The following is a 16595-nucleotide window of genomic DNA, read 5'->3' on the forward strand; positions in this document are numbered from 1 at the left end:
CGCCCGGGCCGCACGGCGGCCGCACTCACCTGGCTGGTGCTGGCGCGGGCGCTGGCGGCCGGCGGCTCCGGGAGGACGCGGGGACGCGGGAAGGCGCGGGCGGAGCGGAGGGTGAGGCGGGAGGAAGGCGGGCTGGGGGCGGAGCGGGTCCGGGCGGCGGCGGCTCCAGTCACTCGCTCAAATCGCGTCCTGGCCCCTCCGTGCGTCAGGCGAGGGACGGCGGCGCGGGCGGCCCGGCGACCTCCCGCCACCCGCGGCCCGACCCGCGTCCGCGCCGCCCCGCGCGCGCCCGGGGAGCGGCGGCGCAGCGACCCCACCCGGCCGGGAAGGGGGCGGGGCGGAGAGTCCCCCGGGGCTGGGGCGTGGGGGCTGGGCGAGGAGGGGGCCGCCCACGCCCCCGCAGACCCTGCGAGCCTCCCGGCGCGCAGAGCTCCGACCTCCCAAACCCGCAGGCAGTGCCGGGTCGTGGGAGGAGCACTGGACCTAGAGTCAGGAAGGACCCCGTTACTCGACGTCTTGCGAGTCGTTTGTCCTCTCTGTCCTCATCCTGAAATATATGGTCTCCAAGATTTTCAAAATTCTAATTGTCATCCTCGGTTCGTTGGGATTCCTTTGCCCCCAAGTACCCAGTGTCAGGAGATGACTGGAGATTGCTCTCCCCCAAGTCTGTGGTGTGGCTGAAGAATGAAGGCAGCTGGAGGGGAACGGGTTGTAGCGAGGAAGGGCTGGATTCAGGGTATTTGTTTTTCTTCGGAGAGCTTTCCCTGGGACAGTCCAAAATGTATCCACAAATGGTCCTCTGATAATGGCTACTTCCCCATCTTCACCAACCCTAGTTATTTTTCTCCAGATGTACTGACTTCAGAGTCCTCGTTCTTATTTTATTGCGCAAATCATTTTTATGTCATTTCCTGAATTCAGTTCAAAAGAGTCATCAGTTAATACACACAAGCTCAGGGCAGCCATGTGGTCCTAATCCCGAGCCTTCCATATTACTCACTCCACCACTGGCTTCGGTATCACCTAATTCCATTAATAAAATCTTGCCATTCCAACAACTAGGCAACCAAATTTCTCTCTGCTGAAGTTCTCTCTGATTTAAAATTCCACGGATGAATTCTTTCTCTTAATTCTGTAACTAATAATCTGTCTCTGCTGCTTCAACCTCTCAGCCACTCTTTTGGTCAAGCCTTTCTCATTTCACTTCTGCTTCTGTTCCATGTGACTGCCGGAGAATGCTCCCCAAACACAGAGCCTCCCTCTTTAAAATCCTTCAGAGGCTCTCCACCTGGACAACCAGACTCTAGCCAATTACCATGGGATACAAGGCCGTTTATGATCTGATCCCTAGAGCTCATCAGCTCCAGCTCTAACTTCCGAAACGTCGCACTCAGATTCAACAGGCTCTGTACTGTGCCTTTGTATATTTCCCCCCATCTGAAATCCATCCCTCATTTAACCAGGTGAACTCCTACTACCCTTCAAGATAATAAAGATAATGCTTCATTTCCTCTTTGGAATCTTCCTTGACATCCCCTCCTTCCACCACACCCACATCCTCACCCTACAGGCTTAAGGCTGAATTGAATTATCTTTCCTTTCTGCTTTCATAGAACCTTTTATCTGTTCTCTGTGATAATCCTTAGTTTTTATGATAATCCTTTCTTTTTTCCCATTGCTTTGCTTGGTGGTCTTTTCTTACTAGACCGTGAGTTCCTTAAAAGGATAGAGATTTTTGTCTAGTTCATTTTTGGCTCCCACTCATAGCGCAGTGCTCAGCACTAAGAAGTTTCTCTTTAAATACTTGTTGAAGTGTTGATGTCATTATTCATTCCAACAGATAGATATTGAGCGCATACTCAGCAAGAGGGAAATACGGTACAGTCCACCGTCCCTGCCTTCCTTAGCCTTCCACAGTATTCCGTTCTTCCTTTTCTAGGTGGCATTCTCTGTTTATCGCTTTAAACCCTCTCCTCCCACCACTCACATTCTTTGCTTGTTGTAATAAAGCAAGAGCATGCCAAGCAATCCATTATAGTATTTCACCAAACATCCCTGCCCTTCCTTTTTCCAAACCCTCTAGTTCCACACTGTTTAACCAGTTATTAGATAAGCGTAACTGCTGCTACAGAGAAAACATCGGACTGTAAAAGCAGAGAACGAAGTTGGGGTGCCGTGTTTTCCAGCATGAACAAATGTACATGGCTCAGCCACTTAAATTCACTAGGCCTCACCTCTGGAGTTCCTTTGGCTCTAGAATTAACCTTCATTTTTAATATTTTGTGTTTAAGGTAAGCATATCCTTCTTTATTATGTGTAAACTTAGGGAACTACCAGATCCTGGCAAAGCAGCTGTCCAGCAAATGCTTGAACTCTGAAGGACGGGGACCTTCTTGTAACCTCACAATGGTATTGATCCTTGAACAGTCCTTCTAGTCCCCACGTTGAACTGCAATGTGCCTCCCTATAAATTCGGTAGGTAGCTATGGTATTGGTAGAAAACACCACTGGATTTAAACTCCAAAGTGGTGTGGCAAATCCCAGTTCTATAACTCCTAGCTGTCTGACCTTGGACAAGAACAAAACAGCTCCAAGTCAGAGTTTGCTCAACTCTAAAAGGGGAAAATAATACTAGTAGTACCTTAAGTCATTATGATAAACCTTAACACAGTGTGTATTGAAGTGCCCAGTGAATCTGAATCTAGTACTAACTGTATTGAGTGCAGATTAGCCAGTTCCTCTTCCATACATAGCCTTGTAAACATTTCAAGTTAGCAACCAGAGCATGTGCCTCCTCACACGCCCTTCCCTCGCATGCCCCATGCCTCTCCTCCATCCACTTTCACCTAAACATACCCTCATCCCTCTTTTTCTTTTTTTCTCCTCCCCAAAGCCCCAGTACATAATTGTATATGCTAGTTGTAGGTCATTCTAGTTCTTCTGTGTGGGATGCCACCACAGCATGGCTTGATGAGCAGTGTGTAGGTCTGCACTCAGGATCCAAACCAGTGCACCCTGGGCTGCCAAAGCAGAGCATGCAAACTTAACCACTTGGCCAGCCCCTAAACATACCCTTGTACCTCTTAAAATGTAGCAGCTAGAAATGAGTCCAACAGTCCAGGTATAAAGAGAGGAATAGAGAAGTACAATTTTCTGCATCCTTTATGAAAATTCATCTTGATATCACATTAATATTTTTCTGCCAACTCACACTGTTCATAAATACCATGTTTTTCACAAATAAAAGCAAAGAAAAATACCCCCACATCTTTTTTAAGTCTTTAACACATATACAGCTATAAAACAATATCTCCTCCAACCTGTATTTGTACAATTTGTTTTCGGAGACTAAGTGCAGGTCTCTGAATTTATTCATCTTAAACATCACTTTGAGGGGTCGGCCTGTGGCTGAGTGGTTTAGGTCACGTGCTCAGGTTCGGTGGCCCAGGGTTTACATCTCCAGTTCGGATCCTGGGCACAGACCTACACACCACTCATCCAGCCATGCTGTGGCAGCATCCCACATAGAGGAGCTAGAATGACCTACAACTAGGGTAGACAACTACGTGCTGGGGCTTTGGGGAGAAGGAAAAAAAATGGATGAAGATTGGCAACAGATGTTAGCTCAGGGCCAATCTTCCTTCACCAAAAATGCATATATATATATATATATATATATATATATATCACTTTGGAAATTATGTACCAGGAGCCCCTGCCCAATAGAAATCAACATGAAATGAGAAAGACATTTAGAAAACATTCGGGAGTGTGCAGGGGTGGCAGGGTGGGGGTGGATCCCAAAGGCACTTTAAGCAACAAGTTCCTAAATCCTAATTTCTCCCCTACAACTTCCCTTAGGTTTCTTATTAAAAGGCACGTATTTATCCAAAATGATATAACTTCTCACACTCATCTTGTTTTATTTTTATAAGTTAATGTTGAAAACACCTTTTATGTGCATATGTTTCTCATACATCGCTCACAGGAACTTCTGAAGAACTCACTGAGGTAAGACAGACAGGTATTGTTCTTTCTTTTTTTATTGAAATATGGCTGACATACAATATTATGTTAGTTTCGGGTGTACAACATAGTGATTCGACATTTATGTACATTACGAAACGATCTCTACCATAAGTCTAGTAAAAAACAGACAGGTGTTGTTAATGCCACTGTACTGAAACTTGGCAGGGCTAGGTAATTTGCTGAACGCTTGCTCTGCACCAGAATCTGCTTCTTGGAGAAACTGCCCCACCCATAGCTCTTGTTGAAGGGTGGCCCCAGGCAGTACTCTTTAGTGCTGTGTAATCCCTGGATCACTTCTGATTATCCCTGGGAAGGCATCTGATCTATAAATGACCAAGTCATACCCATTCGAAAATGACCTGGGAAAAAAACTCAATCCAGAAAAGCTGGTCCAATCAGACAAGCAACTGGAGAAGCTGAATCCAAATGGAAGCACAGAGGGTGGCCATGGGCAAGAAGGGCTCTGACAGATGGCAGTGAGAAGGAGTTAGTGTCGGCCAATGACTAAGCAGGAAACATCCATTCACCCATTCATTCAACAAATACTTATGAAGCATCTCCTCTATTTTAGGTGCTGGGGAAACAGGATGGACAAATTACACAAGAATTCTACCTCATGGATCTTGCATTCTGGTGGATGGGACAGGCGATAAATACAATAAATAAGTAAATCAAGGTGGCATTTGAGTTAAGGCTTGAAGTAGGTGAGGCAGCGAGCCTGTGGTAAAGAAAGGACACCTACAATAGAAGCTGAGGGAGCCCCCTGGTAGCGGGCTGATCACGAGTCAGACACGAAGAGAATAGCAAAATCAGGCAACAGTTAGAGAAGGGCTTTCACAATCTAGCTGGGAGCTTTTTGAAAACAAAGTGATCCAGGCACATCCCCAGATGTACTGGACGAGAGCCTTTGCCAGTGGGGCCTCAAACTCTGTATTTTTAAAACACTCCCTAGCTGGTTGGGATGTCCCAGCAGGATGAGAACTCCTGCTCTGGAGGAAAGATCCACAAACTCCTACTGATGCCCTGGGTTCTGAACATCCTTCAAAGTCTGTTCCAGAAAGCCCAACTCGATTTGCATTCCTCTCCTCCTGGGAGGCTTGGTTGTTCCACTTTCCCGTTATTGCTGGGAAACCTGGTATCACGGCTGAGATTTCGGTTTTTCTGATTTACATGTGTATTGTTCACAAACCAAACGAACAAGAACCAAACCCCAACACCCTATTCCCTGAGGTCACATGTTTGAATTTCTATATCTTGTAACCAAAATTGCCTAATATACAGCAGTCACACAGCTGTGAGACGGTGGTGCCAAAACTGGAGCACTGGGCGGGTATTCTTCATTCTGCAACTCTTGCCTTTAGGGGCAAAACAAAAATGGAAATTTGGGAGTATTTAACATTTCAAAAATCAGTATTTGACAAAATTGTCAAAGTGCTGTACTTTAAAATCTAAAAGTGTGTAGCATTTCTTTTAATAATGTGCATTTAGTACATTAGTGAATTTTTAAGAAAAATATCTAATAATTTTATTTAAAATTACCTTGAGTATGCAACTTATCAGTTTTTACAGTTGACATTTTAATTGTAAGCTCAAAAATTCTCTTTCACTGAGGCAGTTGAAAAGATCTGGTATTTTAAAAAAATATACTTTTACGGTTCTGAAATCATACAAGCAAAACTTTTAAGGGGTGTGGGTTTTTTTTGGCCACCTATGAGTTCATCATCTAGGCCGATGTATTTAGAGTCCTTTAGACAACAGGACTTTTTCCAAGGCCAACATAGTTTGCATTCACTTGTCAGGTGGGTTTTTTTTTGCCCCCAATCACAGTTTCACAAAATGGTTTTGGTAAACACGCCAAAGGAAAGAGAAAAAGCAGTGTTAGATTTTTTTGTGAAATCAGCAAAATGTTTTTTCTAACAAAACTAACTTCTTTTTCTAGTTGTGGAATAATAGGATTTTGAAGCTGAAATACACCCCATCTATTCCAACATCTTTGTTTCCCTGTGACCCGGAGAAGTTAAGCAATATACCCAACTCTAGAATTAGTTAACAAAAATCAAAGGCTAGAATCCAGGCCTCCTGAATACTAGTTGATATAAGCTGAAAGGATATGAATATTTGCAGTATCATCTGCATGTGCATAAATAGATGTGGTGCATGATTTAGGCATAATGCAAGTTTATCTCTTAAACATCAATAGTGCTTTAAAAGTGTTCTGAAAATAGAAAATGAAATAAAATTTCAGACTAAGGAAAAGTCCCTAATTTCATAAGCGATCAATTTGCTGTCACTCCTAATTAATATAAACTTTGTAATAGAGATTAACAAAGGAGGCCAAGTTAAAGGCAAATTGTTTTAAATGCTTCTGGCAAAATACAATACATTACATAATAGAGTACAGTAAACTAGCTATGCCAATTGTTATAGTTCTCTCCAATAAATTTTCTTCCAGTAAGTATCATTAAATATTAGTACGATATATGCTCAAATTGGTGTTCTTGAGTCAAAACTCTTTGGTTGCAAATACCAAAATAATTTGAACTGGATTGGGGTGGAAGGATGATGGGTTTTTTTGGAACAATACTGTGGATTTTCTGAAACAATACTGAGGTGGCTCAAGAGCCCTAAAGGAAGAATTGCATTTCTGGGGACCTCAGAGATCAGAACCAGAGACCCAAGTCTCAAACCTGTCTCTCTCACTTGTCTTTAATCTGTCCAACAGCAAACAAGTCTGTTTTACTACAAGGAGCAGAGCCCCAGGGAGCGCTGGGTGTACATTCTCCAGCTTATGGGTATTTCATGTAGAAAAATATCAGGGGTGGCTGATATTTTGGGTCACGTGAATGTTCAAACACTTGGAACAATAGAACAAGATTGGCCTGGAGGCTGGAGGACTGGGTATCATAACTGGCAGTTCCCATGGTGGGAGGGAGTCTCCAGGAAAGGAGAGAGGAGTATTATCAGGAAAAGGGGAGAGAGGGGCACCAGGCCCACAAAAACAATAGATATGCACTGTAAGATGTATGCTTCTCGAAACCTCATGCTAGAAAATCAATTTTTATGAAATATTTTATTACCCACTCAAATATTAAAATTATAATGTAAATTACCTCTAGTCTCATCATTTTATATTAAAAACCTACACTCAAGTACCTTTTTGCTGGTTTGTTGATGCTCCTTTAAAACCCTAGCCTAGAAAAATCCTTCAATTTATTCATGATTATGATAGAAAAATGCAGTTTTGCTTGATCAGAGCATTTATACTTATTACTTGCATTATAGGTCTAAAAATTTTAGATCTAAAAATATTTTATTCAAAGCTGAAGAGGTAAAAGAACTTGATTGTCAAATTCAGACTGCATAGTGAAATATTCGGGTCTCATTTAAAGCTATCAGTTAAATTACAAAGTTCTTTAGTTTCTGTTCCACAGTATTTCAATATGGGGCTAGGTCCTAGTTATTAGTAAGACAGAAAAGAATGTTAAAAACAAGCTTGGTCCAAGTCATAAGGTTTACTCTTGTTTTTCCAATGTGTTCCAGTCATCAGCCTGAATACAAAGGTCAAGAACATTTACCTCAGCCATCAAGCACTGTGTTCTGCTCTCGACTTTTAAAATCTGAGTCCAGAGAGTAAAGTGTTCCCTCCTACTCCCAATTCTCTCGTGGTCAGAAATGGCTCTCTTGTTTATCTACATCTTTAAAAAATCTTGTGTTCTTGAACAAAATAGGGACAAACTACATTTAAGAATAATCCCCACCCATTGCTAGGCTCCTTCCACCCTGTCACTCTCTCCAGCTGCTCTGGAGAGGTGTGTGCCCCTCAGCTGAATGGGCGCTCAGGACAAGTCCCATTGCACAAAGCCGGAGGGGCCACTAGCAACACAAAAGCAAAGAACTGATTTGGTTGTGGGATAAAGTGGAAAATGGAAAGAATTGCCTTTTGTATCAGTCCAACTTTTCCTCTCCTTCTGAATAAAACATTATTATGTAACAAAGAGCCTTTAAACAGTTTCTTTCTTTTTTAAATTGGCAATTTGACAAATACACATTGTGTCATCCTGGGTTAGAGCCACTTCTTAGGGTGTGGAGTTACTTGATTCCGGCACTGTAGATCAGTGCGCTCAAAACATGGGACACAAGCTAGCTTCATGCCTCATTGATCCGATCTGAGATTTAGGGAAGGAAACGAATGAAAATCGTGTTTCTCTTTGGATGCTTGAAGAAAGAGAACCACCAAGTAGGCCCTAGTTGACCATTTTATTCCAAAACCTTAACTTTTTGTATAAAAAATTATGCAAATAAACCAAGAAATATATTCTATCACCATTCCTAAAGATGAAAAAAATTATAGTCTAGACTTCTCCGTTTAAAGGATGTCAGCAAATTTGGGGCAAGAACCGTTGCTGCTGCTCAGCTTACCCTCCCGAGAAACAATTCTGGAGGTCGTATCTGAAATCTAGGGACAGAAATTGTCCCTAGATCCTTTCTAGGGAGAGTGTTCTACTCTGGAGCAGCGTTTGGAGTTTCTGTGTTCCTGGCTGTAACCAGGAAGATGTGTCATTTTAATGTCATATGACCAACTTGTAAGCATTTTACTTGGAACAAAGGTGAGAGTGAACAGAATCATGGGAAAATCTTTCAATGATTTATTTGTTCATGCAACTGAAAATGTAGTGCCAGCATTGCTCCAGAGACGTGGAGATAACAAGGAGGACACTATGAGTACCAGACACTCAATGCAACGTGGTACCTACTAGAGTTGTCATTAAACTCTACACAAAATGGTACGGAGACCCAGAGAAGAGTCACTGCCAGGTGTCTAGTGAAGGCTTCCTGGAAGGTTTGACACTTGAACTAAATCTAGAAGAAAGAGTTGGCGTTGTCCAGGCTGGGAGAAGGGAGAAAAAGCAGAAGAAAGAGTGTATACAGTGGCTGAGAAGTACTCAGAACATGCTACCTGGAGGAGAATTTTGATTATTCTTGCTGTGGCTACATGAGGAGAGGCTCATGCAAGGGAAGATCAAAATGAGAAGAACCTGTGGGCTGGGGTGGAAAATTCCACAGCCTGCAGGAGCCAGTGCAACCTACTGCAGCCAACGAAAATGATTGAAGCTGAGCAGGTCCAGGTGCAAATGCATTTGCTGTGACTGCCTGAGCCATGGCTCACTGGAGGGCACAAAGCCTCTAAAAATACTGCACCAAATTATGCTCACCTCCCAAAATCTGGGAGATTGCCTCTTTCCCCACACCATTGCCAAGAATGGGTATTTACGGTAATATTTTTTGTTCATTAAACAAATATCTATTGAGTGCCTTCTATTATGAGGTATTTGCACTAGGAATTGAGGATACAGCAGTGAATAAAACAAAAATTGCTATCTTCATGGAACTTACATTCTAGTGAGGGGGAGACAGACAAAATAAATAAATAAGTAAAATGTGTAGCTGTCAGATAAATGGTATGGAGGAAAATAAAGGAAAGAAAACTAATAGGGAATGGGAGATAGGTTGGATTTTAGACAGAGTAATGGGGAAGGCCTCACCAAGGAGGTAACCATTGAACAAAGGCTGGAGGATGTGAAAGCAGGAGTCATGCAGACATCTATGGGAAGAGCGTTTCAAGCAGAGGAAATGATAAATCCAAGGCCCTGAGGTGAGATCATACCTGCCTGGGCAGGGAGGTGAAGGGGAGTGGAGTGAGGGGGAAAGGGGTCCTGTAGGCCCTTTTAGGGAATTGGAAAGACTGAGGGTTCTGCTCTGAGCAAATTGAAAAAGCTTTGAATGGTTTTGAGCAGAGGAGTGATAGGTGGGGGTCTGTATTTTTATTTATTTTTTTATTATTATTTTTAATATACTTTTATTTTACCAAATATATCCAGTTCTGACTGTTAAGCCTCTTTTTGTTTTTTGGAAGACTGGCCCTGAGCTAACATCTGTTGCCAATCTTCCTTTTATTTTTTTTCCTTCCCCAAAGCCCCCACTGCATAGTTGTATATCCTAGTTGTAGGTACTCCTACTTCTGTGTGGAACACTGCCCCAGCATGGCTTGATGAGCAGTGCTAGGTCCCTGCCCAGGATCTGAACTGGCGAACCCTGGACCACCAAAGCAGAGCATGCGAACTTAAGCACTTGGCCACTGGGCCGGCCCCTGACTATTAAGTCTTAAAACTCACTTTTTATTTTTTCTGAGCAAGATTTGCCCTGAGCTAATGTCTGTGCCAATCTTCCTCTATTTTGTATGTGGGTCGCTGCCACAGCATGGCCGCCAATGAGTGGTGGTATAGGTCTGTGCTCAGGAACTGAACGTGGGCTGCCAAAGCAGAGTGCCACAAACTTAAGCACTAGGCCAAACACTCACGGTGCCTGCTGTGTGCAGAACCGAAGACCTTGGGGGAAGGGAAGAAATGCAGAGACCACCTGAAAGATGAGAGCTACTACTCAGGACAGACACGAGGTGGCTTGGCTCAGCGTGGGGGCAGTGGGGGTGGGAGGAAGTAGTTAGATTCTGGTTATATGTTAAAGATAGAGCACTAGGACTTCCTGACAGATTGGATGTGGGGTATCAGAAAAAAAGAAGAGTCCAGGGATACCGGGGGTTTTGGTCTGAGCAATTAGAACAGTAATATTCCATTTACTATGGGGAAAATTGTGGGAAGGGGAGCAGTTTGGGCTGGGGGAATAGAAAAGGGGGTGCTTAATAATGTGATTTTGAAAATATTAGCTTTGAGATACTTAGCAGACAATAAACATAAATTCAGAATAAGCAGCCAGATATACATGAGTCTGGAGTTAAAGGGAGAGGTCTAAACTAGAAATGTACATTTGGAAATTGTTGGTGTAGCAGGGTACAGGTAGTGTTAAAGCCTTGAGACTCGGTAAGATTAATGAGAGCAAGTGTAGAGAAGAAGGCTGAGGACTCAGCTCCAGAGCACCCCCCAACACTTAGAGACCGGGAAGATGAGGAGGAATCAACAAAGGAGACTTAGAAGGAACAGCCAGAGAGGTTGGAGAAAAACAGGAGAATGTGTTATCCTGGAACTCAAGTAAAGAAAGTGTTTCACAGAGAAGGGAGTGATCAACTCTGTCAAATGCTTTTGAGAGGGTGAATTTATTAGTTAGGGTTCCCCAAGAAACAGAACCAAAGGATGTACACACACACACACACGCATACATAAAGAGATTTATTTTAACGAATTAGCTCAAGCAATTATAGAGGCTGTCAGGTCCCAAATCTGCAGGATGGGCCAGCAGGCTGGAGACCCAAGAAGGATTGATGCTGTGGTTCAAGTCCCAAGGCCTTCTGCTGCAGAATTCCTCTTGTTGGGCGAAATGTCTGTCTTTCATTCTATTCAGTCCTTCAGCTGAATGGATAAGGCCTGTCCACATGATTGAGGGCAATCTGCTTTACTCAAAGTCTACCAACTTAAATGTAAATCTCATCCAAAAACATGTTCATTGAAACATTCAGAAAAATGTTTGACCAAATATCTGGGCACTGTGGCCCAGCCAAGTTGATACGTAAAATTAACTGTCACAGGAAGTAAGATGAAGCTGAGAAGTGGCCATTGGATTTAGCAACATAGAGGTTATTGGTGACCTTAGGAAGCACAGTTTTGATGGAACGGTGGGAGAAGAAAGCTTGATTGGAAGGGAGGGGTCCATTAGAAAATGGGAGGTGGGCCTCTTCTGCTGCAAACTGAAAAGGCCATGCACATCTGGGTTCACAGGACATGGGGGAAAGTAATGTAGTAGTGGGCTGTAAGCCACCAGGGCGGACTGACCTGATGCTGGTTGCCAGCACACAGAGAAACCTAGGAGCAAGATGGGGACTAGTGGAGAGCAGAACTCTCATGAAGCTGGAGACCTGAAAAGGTCTGACAGTGATTCCAGGTCCCCAATGGGGCATGCGGCTCCACACAGAAGACGAGTTTTGGAGAAACACATCCTCAATTTAAGTCTGCAAGATTCCCACAGATTAATGTCAACTAAAAGAAAGTTCATAATCAAAGAGTATAAAAAATATAAGCAACCAAATTCATGAGAGTAACAGAAACAACAAACATCAGATCTTGTCCCCATGTGTTTCAAATATTGAAGTTATCAGACAAAGAATATGAAAAAATTATTATGAAATTTTTTATATATATATTTTTATTGTGGTAACATTGGTTTATAACATTATATAAATTTCAGGTGTACATCATTATATTTTGATTCCTATGTAGATTACATCATGCTCACCACCCAAAGACTAATTACAAACCATCACCACACATCTGTGCCTAATCACCCCTTCTGTCCTCCCTTCCTATTTCCCCTCTGGTAACCACCAATCCAATCTCTGTCTCTATGTGATTGTTTGTTGTTGTTTTTATCTTCTATCTATGCATGAGATCATACAGTATTTGGTTTTCTCCCGCTGACTTATTTCGCTTAGCATAATACCCTCAAGGTCCATCCATGTTGTCACAAATGGCTGGATTTCATTGTTTCTTATGGCTGAGTAGTATTCCATTGTGTATATATACCACATCATCTTTATCCATTCGTCCCTTGATGGGCACCTAGGTTGCTTGCAAGTCTTGGCTGTTGTGAATCAGGCTGCAGTGAATATAGTGGTGCATGTGTCCTTACACATTTATATTTTCATGTTCTTTGGATAAACACCCAGCAGTGGAATAGCTGGGTCATATGGTAGTTCTATTCTTAATTTTTTGAAGACTCTCCACAATGTTTTCCATTGTAGCTGCACCAGTTTGCACTCCCACCGGCAGTGCATGAGAGTTCCTTTCTCTCCACATCCTCTCCATTATGAAATGTTTAAAGAAGTAAAAGATGAGCAAGCAATGAGACTCTCCATAAGACCAGGCATATTTGAAAACAAACCGAATAAATCTTTAGAAATAAAAAATAGAATTGTTAAAAAAAATCTCAATTGATTGGTTATAACACATATTAGTTGCAGCTGCATAAAAATAAAGATAAATTAGAGGACAGATCTGAAGAAATTATACGGAATGCACTACAGAAGATAAGCAGATGGCGAATATGAAAAGTTAACTGATATGACGACAGTCATATGAGATCACTAGGAAGAGGGAAAGAGAAAGCCTGTTTGCTCCACAGGCCTAGCACCGAGTAGGTGAGAAGAAGATACAACCCACAGGGTTCATACACACCAACCTTGAGTCTGACCAGGTGCCACCAAATTTCAGATTGATCTAATTAGTGTTTCCTCCTTTAGGGGAAGCTGGGGAGGGGATTGGGAAAATGGCAGAGCCAACAGAAGTTCTTTGTCCTAGTTACCAATAATAAATGTGAGGCATAAACAGTGGAATTACTTACAACGTGCATGGTTTAAGACGGGACCAAAATCTTCCTGTAAACCCACCTTGCCATATGACATCAGAATTGTCCTATGGGTAGTTTCTTCTTCTGTGCCTACAAACATACTTAAGTTTCTATTTATTTATACAAACCAAAATTCAAAGCACCCTTTCAAGCTATTATCTTCTCTTTCCCCTTCCATTCAGTGACAAATTTCTTGGGGAAAAAAAATCCTCTGGACTTGAAATGATTATTTGTTCACCAGTCATTCATTTCTTGCTGCCTCCCTACTTCATTGACTGAAACAGTTCTTTCAAAGCTAACAATAACTACTTACTGTATTCAATGAATTTTCTTCCTCTCTTCCCTCTTTATGCTTCTTTTAATTAATAAACGTTTGTTAAGTTTTTACTACTCTCTGAACAAGACCCTGGAGATGAAAAGATAAGATAGTTCTCAGATATCAAGTAGTTTACAGTCTACTTATGAAATAAGACATGTGCACAATGAAGTGAAATAAAGCACTAAAAGAAAAAGTGGAACCACAAGTGAGGGAATAACCATTTTTACCTGGGGGAGTCAGAAAGGCTTTAACTTGAGTTTTCTTGAAAGAGAGTGCATGTTGACCAGGCAGATGCACAAAGACTATGGCATCATTCAAGGCAGATGAAGCACGAAAGCACAGGTAAGAGGCATAAAGCATCCAGGTGTGGTTGAGGGTGCTGCAAACAGCTCAATATGCTTGGGACAAAAGAACCTAGATGGGCATTAGGGCTAGAATGAAAGGCTGTGAACAATTATGGAAGGCTTTGAACCCATTCAAAGGAGTATGTACTGTATCTTATGGGCACTACATGAAGTCCTAAAAGGCTCCTTTTTTTCTCCTTCTCACTATATTTGCAAATTAGAAATAACATTCTTCAAGGAAGATAGAGGCTTAATTGGAAGGCTATAGAGGTTGAGGAAGGACCATTCGGGAAACTTTTAAGTTCTGAGTGAGAGGGTAAGGATCTGAAGTAAGAAGGGGACAGGTAGGTGTGAGAGATGGTGAACCGGGCGAATGACAGATGACAGTCCCATCACGAGAGAGAGGAGCAATTTTAAGAGGATGTTCTTAGAGATGAGGAGTGTGGGCTGGTTGGACATCCCAAAAACTGTCTACTCAAATTGATGACCATGTATTAATTACTTTTTGGCCTTCTTGGTTTTTGTTGTTTTTATAGTATTGACCATTTTCCTCCTTTTAAAATACATACCTTTCATTGCAGATAATTTGAAACATGTTGAAGAGTAGGAAAAGCCACCAGTGATCTGATGGTACAGAGATCATAGAACAATTTGAAAGTGTGAGCCATGTGCATATGCACATTTGTAGAAAATTGTTTCATACCCTACATAGAATGTTGTATCCTGCTTTTAACATTCAATTGTATACTATGAGCACTGTTCTGCATAATGAGATAATCTTTGAACATAGAGTTTTAATGGCTGTATAGTGTTTTACCCTATGGATGAACTACACTTTATTTACCTACTGATGAACATTGAGATTGACTTCTGTTTTGCTATCTGATATAACGTTGTGATGAACACCTTTGCATATAACATTAGATCACCTTGATTATTTCCTTGGTAGAAATTCCTCCAAGTGAAATTGCAGTGTCAAGTTTATGAACAATTATAAAGTCCCATGTTGACAAACTGCTTTCCAAATATACTGTCTCAATTGATGTTCCCATTAGCCCTGAGAATTGCATTAAAATTTTTTTCTTTTCTAAGTGTGTAGGCAAAGATTTCTTCTTTTAATTTGTATTTCCTGAATTACAGGTTAATACATTTATTGGAAATCTGTATGCTCTTGTTTGGGGAATTGTCCTTGCATTTTCTTTGATCATTTTTCTGTTAGAATGTTGTTTTTTCTTAATTTTTATTAGTTTTTTATATATTAAGTATACTGATCTTTTTGGTCTGCCGTGCTTTTTTATAAATATTGATATACAAAGTTTTACAATTATTATAGCTAAATGTATTTAGCTTTTCCTTTAGAAGATTGAGTTCCTTCGCCAACGCTTCTCTTTCACTGCCTGTGACTGTTTTATCCCGTGTCCTATTTCTCAGTCCATTTCACGATGGTGTCTAGCTGACACTTTTTCCTCCTTCAAATAGAGACATTTGTCATAGTTCTTGGTCTGTTTATGTCAACGTACTTACACTCAGAGATCTCATCTATTCCCAAGGTTTCAGTGTTTTTAAACATTGACTCTCTTAATCTAAAAATATTTTTGAGTGAGTAATATATGCATATAGTATGAAATTCAAAAGTACAAAATAATATACAGTGAAAAATGAATCTCTTTTTCTCCCTGACTCCCAACCATCTGATTTCTCTTCTAGGAGGCAACCACTATTATTATCTCTTGTAGAGCCTTCTAAGAATATTCTATGCATTTATAAATATATGAGATGGTGTATATGTATAATTTTCCCCACATAAATATCAACATGTTATGTACACTGTTCTACACATTACTGTTTCCACTTAACAATAGATTTTGGTGATCTTTGCACATGAGACAGCATTATATTTCATGATTTGAATATATCATAACTTTTTAAACTTGTCTCTCTAGTCTGCTTCAAGTCTATTACAATCTATTATAGACGTCATTTTGTACTTTTAGGATAAGTACCTAGGACCAGAATTGCTAGGTCAAAAAATATGTGCATTTATTATTTTGATTGATTATTGCAAATTGCCTTTCAGTGAGGTCGTACCAATTTACAGCCCCTCCAGCAATGCTTGCTAATTGTGTTATAAAATCTTTTGGATTTTGACAGTCTGATAGGTGAAAGATAGGATCTCAGTGTCGTATATAATTGGGTGAGGATTGGTGTCTTTTTTATACATTAAACAGTGATCTGTGTTTCCCTTCTAGTAAACTATGTTTTTAATATTCTTTGACCCCCTCCTCCTATTTTTTATTGAATAGTTGGTCTTTTTTCTTATTAATTTATAGGAATTTGCTTCTATGTTGTAAATATTATTTCTTAATTTTTAGTTTATGTTGGATGATTTTGTTTCCTCCTCAATATAAAGTGCCATTTTTATCACCTCCTTATGTTTTGTGGTTAATTTCTGGACATTCTGTTTTATTGATGAACATGCTCCAACCTATTTTAATTACTGCAATTTTATATTACATAGTAGGAAGTTCCTTCTTATTTCTCCTTTCTGAATT

The 16595-nt window shown here is 41.1% G+C and overlaps 1 protein-coding gene across 2 annotated transcripts in view; it reads right to left on the minus strand.

The window, feature by feature from the left end:
• Positions 1-321, minus strand: part of SESTD1 (SEC14 and spectrin domain containing 1) — a 115333-nt gene extending 115012 nt beyond the window's left edge. Inside the window, exon 1 of one of the 2 annotated variants that reach the window (XM_046658166.1) lies at positions 30-315. The gene's annotated coding sequence lies outside the window, so the exon portion shown is untranslated. Of the gene's footprint in view, positions 1-29 lie in introns of both variants that reach the window. The other variant, XM_046658170.1, reaches the window with a different exon arrangement.
• Positions 322-16595: the final 16274 nt, after the last annotated feature.

The sequence above is a fragment of the Equus quagga genome, chromosome 4 (assembly GCF_021613505.1).
Source record: "Equus quagga isolate Etosha38 chromosome 4, UCLA_HA_Equagga_1.0, whole genome shotgun sequence".
Classification (NCBI taxonomy): Eukaryota; Metazoa; Chordata; class Mammalia; order Perissodactyla; family Equidae; genus Equus; species Equus quagga.